Genomic DNA, 17,110 nt, shown 5'->3' with positions numbered 1-17,110 from the left:
CAAAAAGATTAGGTGGGTTTACTGGGTTACGGGATAGGGTGGAGGTGTGGGCTTGGGCGAGGTGTTCTTTCCAAGGGCCAGTGCAGACTCGATGGGCCGAATGGCGTCCTTCTGCACTGTAAATTCTATGATTCTATTCTATGATACCAATATCGACCAGCCAAGGAACCATTGGAGATGGGTGAAATTGTGTCAGTTCCTTGGCAAAAGGTGGGGATTGACTTATTCGACCTTGAGGGTAAAGAATATCCGCTAATAGTGGACTACAATTCAAACTATCTTGAAGTGGCACAGTTGTCAAGCTCGTCAGCCAATTGTGTTACAGTGAGGGGATATTTGCACATCATGGCATTCCTCAGGTAGTTATGAGTGACAATGGACCGTGTTTCAATTGTAATGGCAAAGAGGAAAAAGATATGCAAATAGTCAAACAATTATTGAAAAACCCATGGACAGTCAAGATGGTCCATATCTACATTGCTCAGCTATCGAGCATCATCTTTAAGTTGTGGTTTGTCACCACCAGAACTGTTGATGGGTTGAAAGCTATGAACAACTCTGCCATGCCATAGCAAACAGCAAGTGAATGACAAGATGTTGGGCGGGATTCCCCCAAACCTGGCGGGGTGGGGGGGTCCCGGCGTGACGGAATGGCGTGAACCACTCCGGCGTCGGGCTACCCCAAAGGTGCGGAGTCCTCCACACCTTCAGGGGCTACGCCCGCCCCGGAGAGGTTGGCGCCCCGCCAGCTGGCGGGATAGGGGCCTGGCGCCACGCCAACCAGCGCCGAAGGGCCTCTGCCAGCCGCCACGAGTCGGCGCATGGGCGGGAGCGCCAGCGCATGCTGGTGACATCCACTTGCATGCGCACAGGGATCCACTTCCACATCGGGACCACAACAGCCGATGCGGAAGGAATAGAGTGCCCCCACGGCACAGGCCCGCCCGCGGATCGGTGGGCCCCGACCGCTGGCCAGGCCGCCTCCGGGGCAAGACCCCCTACAACCCCCAAGGAACCCCGGAGCCCGCCTGCGCTGCTAGGTCTCGCCGGTAAGGGACCTACTCTGATTTACGCCAGCGGGACCGGCTACAGGAAGGCGGGACTTCGGCCCATCGCGGGCCGGAGTATTCAGGCGGCCGGGGCACCCATTGAGTCGCGCCAGACCCCGCCATTCTCCAAGGCGGGAGGCGCGACTCACGCCAGGCCGGTTTTTTTGGGGTGGAGAATTGGGAGGACGGCGGGGTGCGGGATTCGCGCCGATCCCCGGCAATTTCGCCCACCCGGCGAGGGTTCGGAGTATCCAGCCCAAGGAATCAGTTGCAATTTCAAAAGAAGAAACAGAAGAGGTACTATGACAAGTCAACCAGGGCTCTGAAACCTTTAAATCCGAATGATGTAGTGAGAGTGGAGGGTCCTGCTAGCTGGTCAAAATGTGCAACAGTATTACAGAAAATCGGTCTGAGATCGTACACTGTAATTACAGAGCAAGGGCTGTTATGAATTTTAGAAAAATAATTTCTCTCTGTAACGGCTTTGAGAGGCGGATGGGAGAAAACAGTGGGTCAGGACTCCCAGAAAGGGACACACAGTGGGAGGTGCAATGGGGATGGGGTAATGGTTAGCTTGTACGCACCTGATAATTTTCGAAAGGTATTGCAAAGCGAATTTGTCTTCTCGATGTTTCGGACCAGGGTCCTGTTTAACTGGTCGGCACGCTGCCGTTCGATGGCTTGATCATTTTGACACGCGTCTAACTTCTGGTTTGATAGCAGAACTGAGGGATGGAGAAAGAGTGAGAAAGAAGAAAGTGAGATATATCAGACTGTAACAGTGAGGCGTGTGGGTACATCAGAGTGTTACAGTGAGGGTTGTGGGATAGAGCAGAGTGTTACAGTGGGATGTGTAGGATACATCAGAGAGTTACAGCGAGGGGCGTGGGATATAACAGAATGTTACAGTGAGCGGTGTGTGACATATCAGAGTGTTTAATGAGGGGTGTGTGAGATAAACCAGCCCCTATTTTTTAGGGGCTGGTTCAGCAAACTGGACTAAATCGCTGGCTTTTAAAGCAGACCAAGGCAGGCCAGCAGCACGGTTCAATTCCCGTACCAGCCTCCCCGAACAGGCGCCGGAATGTGGCGACTAGGGGCTTTTCACAGTAACTTCATTGAAGCCTACTTGTGACAATAAGCGATTTTCATTTCATATATAAGAATGTTACAGTGAGGAGTGTGGGTATATCAGAGAGTTACAGTGAGGGGTGTGGGATATATCAGGGTGTTACAATGAGGGGTGTGGGATATAACAGAGTGTTACAGTGAGGGGTGTGGGGTATATCAGTGTTACAGTGAGGGGTGTGGGATATATCAGTGTGTTACAATGAGGGGTGTGGGATATAACAGTGTGTTACAGTGTGGAGTGTGGGGTATATCAGAGAGTTATAGTGAGGGGTGTGGCACATATCAGTCTGTTACAATGAGGAGTGTGGTAATATATCACAGTGTTACTGTCATATCCCTAAATCATGAAATAAATCATAAAATGTTGAAATCTAACATTACTTTTTTGCATATTCATTAATTGAATCTTGCCAAAAAATGGAGGGTACATGTTATACTATTCAAACTTTTTTTGCAGTATCTTCTGTCAATTTCCAATATCATTTACTCAGCAAAATCGATTCCCTCATCCTGCTCGGTGTTGACCAACCCCTTCTCGCTGCGTTCCCATCAACTTTAAACTAATTCTTTGAATCTTCAATGGCTGACTGATCCAACCTGAACAGTAACTCATCCTTGAAGATGTCCTCATTGGGCTCTGAGATTCTGGACTCTAGTAACCATGTCAACTCATTTCTATATCTGTGGTAACTTGCGAAAACAAATTTGAAAGGTGCCAAATCCCCTCTCTCCTATCTTCTTATCCTCTGCTTGTGTGTGTGTGTAACGCTCTGAGAATCTACCCAGGCTTTGAATGTTTGAGTAAACTATAGTTCTAATTCTGCCCTAAAGAGAGTTTGCTGCAAGTCACTTTAACATAACAAACAGATGGTGTTTCAAACCATGCCACATCCAATTTCAAAGGATAAAATACCTCTGCTTACTGACAGAGAGAGGGTAAATAAAGGAGTTCAGTTCTGCCTCCCCTCCCCTGTCTGTCACAGTTAAAGTGGGAGGCTCATTTTCCTACCATGGACTCGCAGTCCAACAGCAATTACTAAAGTGAAGATTAAGACATTGAGGGCGACCAGGCCGAGATGTATCGGAGTTATTGAGCATCTTCCTCCAGCTGTTTCCTGTCCGGTTTTACCTGGAATAGAGAAGTTGAGAATCTTGTGTAATTTGACGGAACAGATAATGTTGAAATCCTGCATCACTTACTGAGCTAAACAGAGACCACGTTTGATTTCCTTTATTAGTTTATGTGATGTGTGTGTCGCTGGCTGAGCCAGCATTTCTTGCCCATCTCTGAGAGTATTTTAAGAGTCAACCACATTGCTGAATCTGGAGTCACGTTGGGCTAGACCAGGTTTCCTTCCCGAAACGACATTACTGTTTTTTTGGGGACAATTGAAAATTATTCATGGTCATCATTGGACTTCTAATTCCAGATTTATTTTTTATTAAACTCAAATTCCACCATCTGCCCTGGCGGGATTCAAACTCAGATCCCCAGAGCAGTACCCCAGGTCTCTGGATTACCATTCCAGTGACAATACCAATATGCCACTGCATCACCACCATCTAACACTCCCAGGACAGGAACAGCACAGGGTTAGGGTCAGAGTCAAGTTCCCTATATAGTGTCACGATCATACACTCCCAGGACAGGTATAGGACAGGGTTAGATAAAGAGTAAAGTTCCCTCTACACTGTCTTCATTGAACACTACCAGAACAGGTACAGTACGGGGTTAGGTACAGAGTAAAGTTTAATCTCCACTGACCCCATCAAACACTCCCAGAACTGGTGCAGCATGAAGTTGGATACAGAGAAAAGCTCCCTCAATAATCTTCCTATCAAACACTTCCAAGACAGGTGCAGCACAGGGTTAGATACAGAGTAAAGCTCCCTCTACATTGTCCCTATCAAACACTCCCAGGGCAGGTACAGCACAGGTTGGTTGCAGAATAAAGCTTCCTCCACACTGTCACCATCAAACAATCCCAGGACAGGTACAGCACGGGTTTAGATACAGAGTAAAGCTTCCTCTGTGGTGATCTACACATATACGTATCTGTATATAACTGTATACAATTGTACAAATGTTTCAAGCTGCTCATTGTTACATGTAGTGACAGTTATGACCTCCTGCCAGTAGGTGGAATCGAATATCCATGTAACCAGATATACATCAGGTGACTGACGAGAAACAGGCAGTTGGTAACAGGACGGACAACAGGACCGTAGTTCTGAAGTAACTTCCACATAATTGTCTGTACATAGGTTTGTTGGTTATGTTATGGGCCAGGGTTTTGAGAACCCCAAAGTGTATCATGGAGTTTACCTGACCCACAACTTTTACTAGATTGTGGTATGGGGAGCACACGCCCACTCCACAGGTGTGGTACAGCAGAAATAGAAAAGTATTTTTTAAAGCTAAACAATGTTTATTCTATGAACTCAAGTTAACCTTTTTAAAACATACAGTGAACATCTGAGCAACCATCAATTCAAATACAACCCCCAAAGACTACAACACTAAGTAATCCTTACTTTCCTTTTAACATCCATAAGACATTAAAAAAATCCTTTACACAGAAACACATCAGGTGTAAATTCACTACTGGGAACAATTATCTCTCTGAATTCAACAAAGATCAAGAGATAATCATTACATGGCAGAGGGAACAACAGTACACCTTCTGTGGCTGACTGCAGCTCCAACACTGAAAAAAAACCCAAAATACACAGACACACCAAAGCGTTTCTCAAAGTGAAACTAAAAAGCTGACAGACAGCCCAGCTCCACCCACACTCTGACATCACTGCAGTAACCTTAGCAGACTACCATTTCTTAAAGTGACATTCTCCTGACACCTCCCCCAAAGCAAAGAAAATAAACCATCAACTTCAAGATGGTTTCATTTTTCACCTTTTCTCTATCCTTTAAGAAATGGAGACAGTAAGTATACTTTTTCGTTTCAATAAACAACACACACAAATAGGCATAATAATATAGTCTATTTTTGTTCTTCTTCCTCTGACTGAACCTGCTTCTGTTCATCACATTCGTGACAAAGCATCGGCTATCACGTTTTCTCATCCTGCCACATGTACTATTTTTAATTGAAATGGCTGTAACAATAAACTCCAATGAAACAACCTTGCATTGTTATTCCTGAATCGCTCCAAAAACGTCAACGGATAATGATCAGTATATATAACGGTGTCAGACGGATTGCTGGTCACATAAATGTGAAAATGTTGCAAAGCCAGCACCAAACTCAAAGTCTCCTTCTCAATCGTCGAATACTTTTTCTGGTGAGAATTCAATTTCTTTGAGAAATAACCAATAGGCCGCTCCAGCCCTTCGTCGTTGTCTTGTAGAAGCACCGCACCTACGCCCACATCACTCGCATCAACCGCCACTTTGAATTGTTTCGTATAATTTGGGATGGCAAACACAGGAGCAGTGGTTAACACAGCCTTCAGGCCATCAACCGCCTGTTGACACTCCGCTGTCCACTGGAATTTGTTACATTTCTTGAGCAAGTCCGTCAGTGGAGCGACCACACTGCTAGAATTCGGTACAAATCTCCGGTAAAATCCACTCACACCAAGAAATCGCATTATTTTCCGTTGTGTCAAGCGTATCGGAAACATCCCAATAACTTTTGCTTTCACATCCCATGGGACCATTCGACCCTGTCCAATTGTATGGCCAAGGAAAGTGACTTGGGCTTTTCCAAATTCACTTTTGGCTAGGTTTATCAGCAAACCCGCCTCCCGAAGTCGATCGAATAACTCCATCAGATGGTTTAAATGTTCTTTCCATGTCTAGCTGAAAATGACCAGATCATCGATGTATACAGCACAATTGGGTAATCCTGAAACAACGTTGTTAGTTAACCGTTGAAATGTGGCTGGGGCGTTTTTCATGCCAAATGGCATAACTTTGAATTGGTATATACCATCTGGAGTCACAAAAGCTGAAATCCCATTCATCCTTTATAATAAAGGGACCCGGCAGTAATCTTTAAGTAAATCCAGTTTGGAAATAAAAGCTGATTGTCCCACTTTCCCAATGCAATTCTCCAAATGTGGGATAGGATAAGAGTCTATTCTTGTAACTGCATTAACCTTTCTATAGTCCACACACAACTGTTGGGTACCGTCCGGTTTAGGTACCATCACTATGGGTGAGCTCCATTGGCTGCAACCCACTTCAATTATGCCATATTTGAGCATACTCACAATCTCTTTGTTAACCTGTGCCATTTTTAAAGGGTTAAGTCGATATGGTTGTTTGATTGGAACAGCATTTCCCACATCTACATCATGTATAACCATTTTAGTACTTCTCAATTTATCTCTACAAACTTGCCCATGTGACATCAATAACTCTTTCAGGTCAATCCGGTCTTCCTCTGGAAGGTAACTCAACAATTTATCCCAATTTTTAACAACAGCCTCATTTTCCAATTTAATTTGAGGTATGTCAAATTCGCAGTCATCTCGATTTGGTTCGTTACTTCGAGTTAGAATCATTAAAACCTCCTCCTTTTGCTCTCCTTCCCCTTCAAAGTACCTTTTAAGCATATTCACATGCCAAACTCGGTGAGTTTTCCTTCTATCCGGCATTCGTACTACATAATTCACCTCACTTAATTCTCTTTCAATCTGATAAAGTCCACAAAACCTTGCTTTTAAAGGTTCGCCTACCATCGGTAACAATACTAAAACTTTATCTCCACTGGCAAAACTACGAACTTTGGATTTCTTGTCCACTATCCGTTTCATCACAGTTTGTGCAATTTCTAAATGCTGTCTAGCCAATTCACCTGCTTTATTTAATCGTTTCCTCAAATTTAACACGTAATCCAATAATGTAATTTCCGATTTCTCACTCACCAATTTTTCCTTGGTCAATTTAAGTGGTCCTCTTATCTCAAGACCAAAAATTAGTTCAAAAGGACTGAATTTGTTTGATTCATTTGGTACATCCTTAATTGCAAACAGTACAAATGGAATTCTTTTATCCCAATCCTCTGGATAATCTTGACAATAAGCCCCCAACATTGTCTTTAATGTCTGATGCTGCCTTTCTAACACTCCCTGCGATTCTGGATGGTATGCAGTTGATTGAAATTGTTTTATTCCTAAGCTATCCATAATTTCTTTGAATAACCTTGAGGTAAAATTGGATCCTTGATCCGATTGTTTTTCTGTGAGTAGTCCATATTTAGTAAAGAATTTAAGTAACTCCTCCACAATCTTTTTAGCTGTAATATTACGTACTGGAATGGCCTCTGGAAATCTAGTAGACACATCCATTATCGTCAAAAGATATTGATTCCCATTTTTCATTTTAGGAAGCGGTCCTGCACAATCAATTAGGGCCCTTGTAAAAGGTTCCTCAAATGCTGGAATGGGTAGTAAGGGTGCTGGTTTTATCACTGCTTGAAGTTTCCCTATCACTCGACATGTGTGACATGATTGACAAAATTTACCTACATCTTTATGTAGTCCTGGCCAATAAAATATTTTTGTATTTTAGCTTGAGTTTTCTTATTCCCAAATGATCTCCCACTGGTACCTCATGTGCACCTCCTTTCTATACCCTACCGGCAATACTACTTGATGAATGTCTGCTCACTTTTCATCCACCTGCATATGTAAAGGTCTCTATTTTAACATCAAGACATCACTTTTATGGTAATAACACACTGGTATACACTCAAATTCCTCTTCCGTATATGCTTTCTGATACATCCTTTTTATTTCTATATCTTTTTGTTGTAACTCCACCAATTTCCCAGAACTAAAAATATCTGCCTCATCCTCCACCTGTCCCTTTTGAACCATATGATCAAAAATCGTTTCTGATAATTGCACTTCAACTTCATCTTCACTCTTTGAGTTCTCCTCTTGTCTTAACCTGTGACTTTGTGACTTTGTTACTGCACAATCCGGAAAAATCCCAGGATATTCTTCATTCAACACTTCAGTTGTCTGATTTTCCACTGGCTTTTGAACCACAGCAGGCATCACTTCCACCTGCGATCCAGCTATATCATTAATCAAGATAATCTGTATTCCTGGATAAGATAGTTTCTCTATTACTCCTACTACCACTTCACCACTCTTCACTAGACTTTCCAACGTTACCTTATATAATGGAACAGTACTCTTCGCACCCTGAATTCCACATATTACCACCTTTCCTGGCAACATTCTTCCCAAACTACATAACTCCTCATCTCTTACCATTAAAGATTGACTAGTTCCCGTATCTCTTAAATTTGTGACTTCTTTACCTGCTCCTCCTGATACACATGAGTAAACTTTACCCATGCAAGTAAATTTTTTAAGGATATCTGACACTTCTTATCAATTACCTCTTAATCAGGCTGTACAATCGTTTGCACCTCCTTTGCTTCAGTTGGGCTTTCCTTTACCACTTTAACAAAGCCCACTGTCTTAACCTGTGTAACCACATCAGCCTTCCCAGTGCCTTTCTTCAACCACCAACACTGTGACTTTACATGGCCTGGTTTATTACAGTGAAATCATTTGAAACTTTTCATTTCTTTTCCAACCTCCTGGATTTTATTCTTTAATCTGAGGTAAACTCTCCTTATTATCTCCAATCAGATCTCCTTTGCCTCTACCACTTGAGTATTCCTCATGTCCCCAGTTTCTATCCCTCACATGCTGAAACTGATGTCATAAACCAAGCTTTGATTTATGAACTAATTCATAACCAGCTGCCATTTCTTCTGCTAATCTCACAGTTTCAACCCTCTGCTCTTCCACATGCGTTCTCACTACATCAGGAATTGAATTTTTAAACTCCTCCAAAAGTATAATTCCTCTGAGAGCTTCATATGTTTTGTCTATTTTCAAAGCCCTTATCCACCTATCAAAATTACTCTGTTTGATCCTTTCTAACTCCTTGTATGTTTGACCCAATTCTTTCCTTAAACTTCTAAACCTTTGTCTGTCGGCTTCAGGCACTAGTTCATATGCTCCTAAGATGGTTTTTTTCCCCTCCTCATATGTGTGGTATGCCTCATCCAGTACTGATGCAAACACTTTACTCGCCCTACCTACCAGCTTTCATTGAATCAATAATATCCACATGTCCTGTGGCCATATCATTTGTTTAGTCACCTTCTCAAATGAAACGAAAAAGGCTTCGACCTCCTTCTCGTCAAACCTTGGCAATGCTTGGACTTATTTAAATAGATCCCCACCAAGCCTCCGACATTGTCACTTTTTCTCTTTATCCTCATCATCAAACTGTACATTTCCCTTTAAATCCACCAATTTTAACTGACTGTCATGTTTCATGGCCGTTTGCCGAAGTTCAAACACTCTCGCTCTTTTTCCTCTCTATCTCTTTCATATTCAAGCTCATTTAGTTATTTCTCATGTTCCATTTGTTTAATTTGTAACTGATTTTTTTCCATTTCCAATGAGTCAGACTGTATCTCAGGCAATTTTAAATGCTTAGCCACCGCCATTATTACCTCAACTTTTCGCATTTTGTCAGGTAATGTTAACGGCAATGTTTTTGCCAAATCTAACAGTCTGCTTTTAGTCTCTGTCCGTAAGGTACTGTGTGTGACCGTCTCCACCCCCAAAAACTTCAGAGCCTCTGAAAGAGCCATTGTCCACAACACACTCCCCACTTAAGCTGAAAAACCACACCTGAAAAGCATCCACAATATGCTCAACCCACACTGTCTTTAAGTTCACTAAGCCAATCCAATAGATCAACTTTTATCCCGGACAAGCCCCCAATTTGTTATGGGCCAGGGTTTAGAGAACCCCAATGTTCATGCAGTTCCTCTGACCCAAAACATTTACTAGGTTGTGGTATGGGAAGCACACGGCCCGCTCTACAGGTACGGTACAGCAGAAATCGAAAAGGCTTTTTTGGAGCAAATCAATGTTTAGTCTCTGTACTCAAGTTGACCTTTTCAAAACATACAGTGAACATCTTAGCAACCATCAATTCAAATACAACCCCCAAAGACTACAACATTCTAAGTCATACTTAAACTTTACTTTTAACATCCATAAGACATAAAACAAACTTTATGACAGAAGCACATCAGGTTTAAATTCATGACTGAGAACAGTTATCACTCTGAATTCACCAAATGATCAAGAGATAATCTTTACATGGCAGAGGGAACAACCTTCTGTGGCTGACTGCAGCTCCAACACTGAAACCAAAAATACACAGACACACCTGTAGTGATCTCTGTATGTGCATGTACATAAGCAGTTCATGTGTAATCAGTAGCACCACATGGTCACTAGAGGGTCGGAACAACAGGGGTATAAAAGAAACCACATTGGGTATCTCTCTCTCTCTCTTTTGGGTGTACTGTGACCAGGGCAGTATCAGATTAGTTCAGATGGTTAGTGGAGTTACATATAGTGACTGTAGTTAGATCTTGTTGACCTTATCACGAGTATCAATGTTAAAACAAAGAACTCATGCAATTATTGTTATCGTTACTCAATAAACCTTTTGTTACTACTGGACGAGTTTGAGTCTCTTTCATCGAGATTCAGAAGACGTCATCAGTAACCAAGGTTTGAGTAACACATATTACACTCCGTGGTATATCAAGATAATACAGGATTGTAATAAAAGATGGTACCAGGTGCTTTGGTTTTAAAACAACTAGTTAGGGTAGGTTAGACAAAAAGAGAAGAAACTTCAAACTGGATATTCGACTGTGGAAGACTTCACAGCAAATGGATCCTTGCCGACTAACTGATTCGATGGAACTCATTGGAGCTCCATGTCAGCTGGAAACAACCGGTAATTTAAGTTATAACTGGAAAATGTTTGAACAGAGGTTCCAAATATTTATCATAGCTAATGATTTGAGCACGGCCTCTGACACAACAAAAATAACACTGCTACTCTCAACAGGACGGCATGAAGCGAGAGAAATCTATAATTGCTATAATTACTTAGAAGGTGAAGACAACACCAAAATAGAAGTAATATTCAAAAAATTTGATGAACACTGTAAAAGCCAGTCTGGTGAGTTGCTCGAAAGATCTAACTTTTGTCATTGATGACAGAGAAACGGAGAGTCCATCACTGATTTTATTACAGACCTCAAGTTAATAGCACAAGGCTGTAATTATGCTGATTTCAGAGACACTATGATAATGGATCAATTAATTTCTGATAATATTTGAGGGAAGGACTTTCACAAAATAACTATCTAACTCTTGAAATTGCTGTACAAAAATGTTTTGCAAAAAGAAAATCAATACTTTGAGTCTTTACAAATAAAGAATCAGTATCCAGAAAACAAAATACATAACAATGGCGCAAATCCACCCCACGAGGGAGAGGCAGGGTTGAAATAGAAGAAGACAGAAGAAGACAGAAGTTCTGAGCAGCAGCCATCTTGCACGTGCGCAGTCTGATGAATCCGCACATGCGCACTTCCCTAAAAGACGCAAACCGGCAATAGAGTGTTTTGCGCATGCGCGAGAAGCCACGCATTCGCAGTTATGAAAAGAGCACACAGTAAAGGAAACTCGGATTTGCCATGCACAATCGAGTCCTACGCATGATGTCACGAGCGGCATGGCGTCAGAGGACCCGGACCATGCCCACTTAAATGGGAAATGCCCGAAATTTTTTTTAAAGAGTTTAAAGCGACAGAACCCAATTTCTTTACCTCGAAAGACAGAACAATGCCTGAACTTCTTCCAGCGGTTGAAAATAACCTCAGCAGCACCCTGGAACAAGCAGTGTGCACCACCCAAAGTGAAGACCACGGTGACAAATCCAAAACCATAGAAGATGATTTATTCATTGAACATGAAGAGCACAATAATGAATCTGAAACAAAAAGAGATGATTTGTTTCTTGAAGAATACTACTCAAACATGGCTGAGTTCTTCGGATATGATGATCACATCATCAGCAACATGTTTGAAAAGCTCAATACGAATATACTCACGGTAGATGAATCCCATGATGCAATGGCAGATTGTTGAAACATTGGATGACAGCAACCTGTCAATCAGCCAAGAAGAAAATGGCACCACACAGAGAGCACAGAAAGACTCAGTTGAGAGAGCTCAGATCGACTTCAAAGAGAGACCATTGCACGGCTCCACAAGAGAGCGATGAAAGACTCCACGGAGAGAGTGATGCAAGCCTCCACAGGGAGCTCGTTGACAGACTCCAGAATGGAAGCAAGTAAAGACTTCAGGCACCAACCATGCACGAACAAGACCAGGAAGGTCTATCCACCTTATCTGAGCAACCAGAAGCAGACTAGGAAAGTCTACCAAGCTCACAGAAACAAAAAGACTATGAAAGCCCTTCCAGCACACATGAACAACAACAATGAATGTCTACCCACTGTATGTGAGAATAGTGACAATGTGATCACAATTGACATACAAAATGTGCAAGATCACAGCGAGACTGACAGATCTCAGCTCGTATGGACAGAAGCACTCAACAATCAAAGTGAAAGTACTCTTGAGTCCAGTGAGACCACGTCAATTAAAACCTCATCTACTCTAAACTACCCACAAGAAAATTAAATCTTGAAGATTTTGACTCCAGAAGAGGAGCACCAAGAAACCAATGATGTTTCAAATGAAATTGAAATGACTCCAAAAGAGGAACACCAAGAAATCAATGATGATGCAAGTGAACCAGAAATGACACCAGAAAAGGATTACCAAGGAATCCAAGAGGAATCAGATCAACATCAGATCATTCTCACATTCCTCAAGATGGAATGCTCAATGAAACATCAGATACCACAAAGGACACTGACACTAATAACTTTGAGAATGACTTGAATTATCCACACGGAACAGTCATTGAGCGCAACAAGAACAACAGCAGCAACAACAAGAACAACAACAAAAACAACAACAAGAAGCATAACAAATGCAACAACAAGCACGACAAAAACAAGAACAACAACAACAACAGAAACAACAAGCAAGACAAATACAACAACAAGAACAACAACGGAAACAGCAAAGACAGAAACAAGAAAAACAACAACAATGAAACAATGACCTGTACAACATGGTACAACTCTGCACATGAAGACAATGCAAAGCACAGTACAAAACACTGACAAGAATACACCATACCATGGCATGACAACGAATCTCACAAATTCACCTTTGCTCCACAATAAACAAGCAAACCAGCTGTCAAGAAAGATGCCATACAGAATCAGTATCACAAGCACAGGAACAAGTCCAGCCCAGACAACAAAGATGACATACAGAATCAATACCACAAGCACAGGAAAAAGTCCAGGTCAGACAACAAAGATGACATCCAGAATCAATACCGCAAGCACAGGAAAATGTCCAGGTCAGACAACAAAGATGACATCCAGAATCAATACTGCAAGCACAGGAAAATGACAAGTTCAGACAACAAAGATGAAACACAGAACCGCTGCCACAAGCATGGAAAGAAAAAGTCAAAATCAGACAACAAAGTGATTCAAACATTCAAACACCTCATGATGACTTGTTGGTTACTTAAACACAAGAACACTGACGACGTTCACAAAGAAATCAAAACATCAACATCACCATTTCTACAACAGAAGAAGAAAGCAATTCAACCGAACAAATTCATAAAGTTGGACTCATAATTTGTTTTATTAAAATTGGACTCATAAATATTAATTGGCTTTATATAATCATCAATATCATGTACATCACAACTTGTACATATCATCATTTATCTACCTGTTTCAAGCAAATGAAAAAAAACCTAAAAGACTAAATGTATTAACATTTGACTGATTAACTGTTATGTAATGAATTTTCAAACTGCATCCATTATGTTTGTTCAATTTTCTTTACACCACATAGAAAATATGTAACACAAGGAAAAAAGGGGGATGTAGTGATCTCTGTATGTGCATGTACATAAGGGATTAATGTGTAATCAGTAGCACCACATGATCACTAGAGGGTTGGACCAACAGGGGTATAAAAGAAACCACATTGGGTATCTCACTCTTCCTTTTGAGTGTACTGTGACCAGGGCAGTATCAGATTAGTTCAGATGGTTAGTGGAGTTACGTATAGTTACTGTAGTTAGATCTTGTAAACTTTATCACTAGTATCAATGTTAAAGTAAAAACTCATGCAATTATTGTTATAGTTACTCAATAAACCTTTTGTTACTACTGGACGAGTTTGAGTCTTCTTCATCGAGATTCAGAAGATCTCAGCAGTCACCAAGGTTTGCCGAACACATATTACACTCCGTAGTATATCAAGATAATACAGGAGTTTAATAAAAGAATGCCCAAGAAGCTTTTCTCAAAGTGAAACTACAAAGCAACGCCAGAGCTCAGCTCCACCCACACTCTGACATCACTGCAGTAACATTAGCAGACTACCATTTCTTAAAGTGAAATTCTCATGACAGTTACCTGTCCACGTGTTTAATAATAAATGCTTGTTATATCTAAACACACATGTTCTATGCATGTCTTCATGATCAGGAGAGCCATAGAACACAACACCCACCACACTGTCCCCATCGAAAACTTCTGGAAAAGGTACAGCACGGGTTAGATAGAGAGTAACGTTCCTTCTACGCTGTCCTCATCAAGCTATCTCTCTCTCCCTCTCTCTCAGTCTCTGTCTCTCTCTTTCTCTGTCTCTCTTTCTCTGTCTCTGTCTCTCTCCATCTCTCTGTCTCTGTTTATCTCTCTCTCACCTCCATTCCTCTCCTGCCTCCTTCTCTCTCACTTCAAACGAACTAACATGACCAAAACCCCCTCCTAACGTTTGTGTCTCTTTGCTCCTTTTCGCAATGACACTTCCCCTGAGATCAGAATGAGAGCCTGTTTGTCCTGACTCCAGGAGCAGCAGCCTCTCTCTCTCTCTCTGTCTCTCTCTGTCCCTCAAATTCTCTCTGCCTCTCACTTTCTCTTGTCTCTCTCTTTCTCTTTTTCTATGTCTCACTCTCTGTCTCTCACACCATCTTTCAAACTTTCTCTCTGTCTCTCACAAGCCATCTTTCAAACTCTCTGTTTCTCGCAAGCCATCTTTCAAATTCTCTCTGTCTCTTTCTCACATCATCTTTCAAACTCTGTGTGTCTCCCTATCTCTGTCTCCCATTCGCTCAGTCCCTCTCTCTCAGTCTCTCTCTCACTCTTTCTTCCTCTCAATCTCTCTCGTTGTCTCTCACTGTCTCTCCCTCTCCCTGTCTGCGTCTCTATTCTACCTGTCTCTCTGTATCTCTCTTTCTCTCTCTGTTTCCACTCTATGTCTCTCTCTCTCTATATATAAAACTCTCTCCCACTCTCTTACTTTCTCTCCCTATCTCCCTGTCTCTGTCTCTCTCTCTCTCTGTCTCTCTCTACCCCACTCCACCTCACTCTCTCTCTGTTTGTCTCGCTCTCTCCTGCTCATCCCTCTCCCTGTCTCCCCCTCTCTCTTTCTCCCTCTATTGAAAGGTTTATCTTACCCGGACTGGGTGTTGTATCTTTGCTGATGTTTCTCATATTGATGCAGCTGCTGTCCTGCTCCCTGGTTTGTGTCTGAGGGTCTCCCTCTCTCCCTCTCTCAATCTGTCTCTCTTCTCTCTTCCTGTCATGTCTCTTTCTCTCTCTCTCAGGTGTGACTCACTCCTTCCTCTGACTCGATGTCTGCGTGAGAACTTCCTCAAAGCTGTTTGTGCCTCTTTGTTCCTTTTTGCAATGACACTTCCCGTGATATAAACGTCTGTGGTTGTTCTGACTCCGTGTGCAGCAGTTTCCCAGCAACAATCTCTCACTGCATCTTTCACACTCTCCTCACTCTGTCTATCTCTGGTTCTCTCACACCGTCTTTCACACTCTCCCTCTATCAGACTCTTTATCTCTCTCACACCATCTTTCACACTTTCTCTCTATCTGTCTCTCTATGTCTCCCACACCATCTTTCACACTCACTGGGTAGGATTCTCTGCTTACCAACACCGATATCCTCGACGCTCAGCTCCGGGAGCTTTGTCGTATAAGCCGCAGATCATCAGGCAAAGCTCTGTGTTGGCTCCTGTTGTGTTATGCTTCTATGTAGCATAAGCTGCTTCTTTGATGTATTCTCTGACAAAGGAAGGTTCAGACTTGGAGATTGGTTTAACACATTTATTGAACAGTTAACAATTCTCCTACTTGAGTTCGACTCTCCTGCTAATCTTGCTATAGTAACTCAGTCTAACTAACCAGTCTGCTCTAAGCCATGCGGTGGGTATGATGCTGCTGATTTGCCCCTGCCCTTCTCTCTGAGTGCCGCCTGTGGAAAGAGAAAGAGCATGTGTACCCTGTCCTTTTATATGGGTTGCCCCCTGGTGGTAGCGTCACCTCTGGGTGTCTTGACTGCCCATTGGTCATATCCTATTCTACGTGTTCATCAGCTGTATGTCTGCATGTCATGACATCACCAGTGTTCCCTCTAGTGTCCACTTAGTTGTAGTGTATTTACATTAACCCCTTGTGTATTCACAGTGATGCATATCAGCACAGCCTCCTTATTGAACCATGTGTCGGACCCTCGGCAGCTGTGGGTCCGTCTGGATCCATCCGCCTGGGTTCATGCGAGCCACCGTGACCGGCAAGGAATCCATGAAGTGGAGGGCTGCTGCTACTTCTGCGGTCTAGGCGGGAGCTGGCAGTCTTGTGGTGTGGGGCAGGCAGCTCAACGCATGGGCATGTGGGATCCGTGTGCCTGAGCGGTGTTCCAGCGGACACAATCGGGGGAATCACTCAATCCTCATTCAATAGCCCAAGTAAACGTTTGCAGTCGATATAGACGGTGACTGCGTGGCCGCAGACATACTGGTGGAACCTCCTCGCACCAAACACAACAGCCAGGCCTCCTGCTCGATTTGGGCAGAGTTCCACTTGGCGTCG

The 17,110-nt window shown here is 42.6% G+C and overlaps 1 long non-coding RNA gene across 1 annotated transcript; it reads right to left on the bottom strand.

The window, feature by feature from the left end:
* Nucleotides 1–1,639: 1,639 nt before the first annotated feature.
* On the bottom strand, nucleotides 1,640–15,794 carry LOC140392373 (uncharacterized). Its single transcript, XR_011935313.1, has 3 exons — nucleotides 15,685–15,794; nucleotides 3,190–3,309; nucleotides 1,640–1,774 (listed from the first exon to the last, which is right to left on the bottom strand). It is a non-coding gene; the product is annotated as an uncharacterized lncRNA (long non-coding RNA).
* Nucleotides 15,795–17,110: the final 1,316 nt, after the last annotated feature.

The sequence above is a fragment of the Scyliorhinus torazame genome, chromosome 16 (genome assembly GCF_047496885.1).
Source record: "Scyliorhinus torazame isolate Kashiwa2021f chromosome 16, sScyTor2.1, whole genome shotgun sequence".
Classification (NCBI taxonomy): domain Eukaryota; kingdom Metazoa; phylum Chordata; class Chondrichthyes; order Carcharhiniformes; family Scyliorhinidae; genus Scyliorhinus; species Scyliorhinus torazame.
This window is presented reverse-complemented; position numbering and strand designations above follow the sequence as displayed.